This window comes from Callospermophilus lateralis, chromosome 17 (assembly GCF_048772815.1).
Source record: "Callospermophilus lateralis isolate mCalLat2 chromosome 17, mCalLat2.hap1, whole genome shotgun sequence".
NCBI classification, from domain to species: domain Eukaryota; kingdom Metazoa; phylum Chordata; class Mammalia; order Rodentia; family Sciuridae; genus Callospermophilus; species Callospermophilus lateralis.
In genome coordinates, this window is record NC_135321.1 from 24,406,063 (window position 1) to 24,409,816 (window position 3,754).

Consider the following 3,754-nt stretch of genomic DNA (forward strand, 5'->3'; position numbering starts at 1 on the left):
CAAAGGAGAGCGGGGAGGGGGCCAAAGGGTAGGAAAGACGGTGGAATGAGACAGACGTTATTCTAGGTACATGTATGATTGCATGAATGGTGTGACCCTACTTCATGCACAATCAGGAAGTGAAAAATTCTGCTCCATTTGTGTACAATGAATCCAAGAGCTTTCTCATCATGTATGACAGACTAGAATTAATAAATAAATGTTGGAGGTTTTGAAAGGCCAAATGACTTCCCCGAAGTCACACACCAGGAAGGAAGTGGTAAGAGATCAGGAACGCCCTCCAACAGCAGTGTCTGGTGGAGTCCCCTGCGGCCCTCAAGGTAGGACCTTGTAATCTGGAGAAGGCAGGCGCCTCTCTTCCACCAGCTCCACCACTAGAGCAGGATCTCTCTCGATTTGGGAGGAACAAACTGTGGCTCTAGAAGGAGGCTTGAACTGGGGTGTGGGCCTTTGGATGCTGATGGGGTGACTGACTCTGGGTGGGCGGGTGGGGAAAGGAATGCCCAGGAGAAGTCTGGCATTTGCTGGAAGCCAACAGTTTTCTTGCCAGAGAGGCCATCTACTAAGTTATCTCCTGAGAGCCCTCCATGTTCCCAAGACTGTGGTGACCTTTGTGTCCAGCATCCCCCAAGGGCATGGTCTGGGTCTGTGCTGCCCCTGAGGGAGGGAGAGGCAGAATCCTCGATGGTAAGTATCCTAGTCGGATTTCATCATCGCCTGCCTCTATGCTATCTAGCCCCTCTGGACAGGTCAAGGTCAAGGGGTCTCTGTCTCTGTTATACATTTTCCTGAACAAGTACTGGTTTGGAAGGACCAAGCTGAGCTGAGTGTTGGCAACGGAAGCAACACTCCAGTTGTGTATATGCACCGAGAGCCTTCCCCTTGTCCCATCCCGCATGCAGGGATGACCCTACCTGACCACCCTACACAGCCCAGTGGCTGGATTTATACCCCAAACCAAGAAGTCAGTTAAGCCCCAGACTCAGCCCACAAAGGAGGCTGGTGGCAGCCTGTGTTCCCCATGCAACTTTGCAAAGAAAGCACAACTGGCCGTGTCCGCTGCAGGTGTGCAGGGTGCAGATATGGGGGAGCCAGACAAGAAACAGCATGTGGCTCACTGACACGGTTTTGGAGAAAAAGTCAACCTGAGTTTGGGTGCTCCCTTGGACAAGCCACTTAACTTCTTTCTCTAAACCTCAATTTCTGAAACAAAATGGGCATTATAGCTGCTCCAGGGGACTGAGATGGGAATTATTGAGCAAATACTTGTGAAGAGCAGGCATGTGATAATGGGTGGAAACGGGATGGCTAGTAGCTGACCATTCAATATGACAATTTCATATCGTTAAATCGATTAACTGCTGCAATCCAAAAGAGTCAAGACGAGGGGTCCCCGACCTTCCTTTTTCCAGAGATGCAGGCAGGACTGACAGTGGCCTCCCTCAGGGTGGTGTGATGTGCCGCAAGTGGGGCAGGGGGATGACAGTCGGCAGCGAGGGGTGGTCAATATTGGGGTGACCTCTTTCTGCTCAGGATGCCAGCACAGTGCTGGGCTGAAGCTAGGCCAGGAAGCAAAGGTCAGCAGCAGCCAGGACTGGGAGCTGGGGTGCCCTGTCCTGGGGAGGAGCTGGTGTGGACGAGGCCCTGCCTTCCCCCGCTGAGCCGGGAGCAGCCTGCACAGTCCCTGGTTTCCCGGTGCTCCAGCAACCGCCCAGGCTGCCAGCTCAGCACTTTTCCCCAGCCAGAAGCGCCCCCCTCTCTTTCTGAAAGTAATGATTTTCTAAAAATGGATTCCCTCCCCACCCCTCCCCCAGCTGCAATTAATCTACTGAACACAAAGTGGCCGCTGGAGGAGGCCCCCAGTGGGTTCAGACCAGTGCAAGCTCTTTGATTAATTCAGGGACAATTTACTGTCTGGGGCTGGGGCTGGGGCTGGGGCTGGGGCGGGGCGGGGGCTGGGGCTGAAGGTGGGCAGGGCGTGCTGCCTGCGTGGGGGCCAGGCTGGGCTCACCCTGGAGTCTGCTGAGGACCTGTCAGAGACCTAAGAGAGCTGGAAGCTTCTTTCTAGGGAGTCTGTGCCAGACTTAGGGGAGGGGGGCTCCTCCCCAGCTCCGAGGCCTTTCATGGACACACATGCCCAGGGCCAGGTGAAGCTGAAGACAGAGCTCGGGGCAGCTGGTTTGGTAGAAGCTTGGCAGGGGCAGATCCCAGACTCTTAGAGTACGCGTTGTTTTTCCTGGGTGTTGCACTAAGCAGTGGCCCCAGGCCTGGGCAGTGACTCTTCTGTGGACACTGGTAGAAAGTATGGGCAGAGCCCAACTGAACACACGGATCTGAACCATCACGCAGAAAGAACCTCAGCCCTCCCTCTGTACGGTGCTAGATTTCTCTTCATGGCACTGTTGGGACATCGGGCATATTGTATCGTAAACATGCTGGACATTTTATCATGTATCTGTTTGTTGGTTTGGCTACTGTCAGACTTCCCTAGCAAAGTGGAAGCTCTGTGACAGCAGGGACTTTGCTCCAGCCACTGCCAGATCCCCAGTATCTGGAATGATGCCCAACACATAGTAGGCACTCCACAGATTGTCCTTGGACAAACCCGTATTGAATGATTACTTAACTTTCCAGCAAAAATAGGCATTCGAGTTCTAGGTGAACTTCACTTTTCCCCAGGAAAACTGGATGCCTACTTACTTTATGACACTTAGGAAAATAAAGAGCTCATTCGTGTTATTTCTCCCCCCGCAAAAAAGTGAATGCCAACCTCTTCCCGGGGTAGTAACAACAACGACAGCCACCAGCACAGCCATTCTGATGGCAGCCTGTGTTTACTGAGGGCCGTGTGTGGGGCAGGCTCTCTGTGAGTTAAGTTGTCATTTTTAAGGGGAAGGCTGTCATTAGCCCATTGTATAGGTGAGGACGTGAAGGACCTTGAGAAACTCAGGAGGGGACATGGCAGAGCTGGCTGGAAGCCAGGTCTCCTTACTCCAGCCCTCTGCTGGGCCCCGAGCTGCCATGGCAGGCTGGAGATGCCAGCGGCTGTCAGGGAACCTTGGTGGGGGGATCAATCCGTGGACAGGCTGCCCTGTCCTTGTCCCGTCAGGGGCCATGATCTTTGCTGCATCTGGGCGTCGTGTCATCAGCACCAAATCGTCTAATGACACACTGCAGCCAGGGAAATTACAGTGCCCAGGAGACTAGTCCCAGAAGCCCTGCCCAGGGTAATTCCAGAGCAGGACTGAATGCTGGGAATAGGAGACAGCCAGGCCGTCAGGATAAGTAATGGAATGGCATGTGACGGTGATGGGGGCAGGAGAAGGGGTTTATGCAAAAGTTTTTTTTTTTTCTAATTTTAAAATACTGAAAAACAAAATCTAAAGTCAAAAGCATTCCTGATGTCATCATTTAAAGCTATGCCCTCCAACACCTCTCCCCAGAGGTGACCTTGAACATCACCTTTCTGAATCAGGCCTCTGCTGCTCTATGGACACTTATTTTGAGAATGATGTTGTGTTATACCTGCTTAACCACTTAATGACACATCACGGACATCTGTGTCGGTCAGTCGTTTTCATACTTGTCCACTGTGGGACCTGTTTTAGTCAGCATTTTTGTCCCTCTGACCAAATGACCTGACAAGAACATTGAAGAGGAGGAAAAGTTTGTTTGGGCTCATGGTGTGAGAAGTCCAGTCCACGGTCGGCCCACTGCATGGCTCTGGCCCTACGGTAAGGCAGAGCATCGTGGC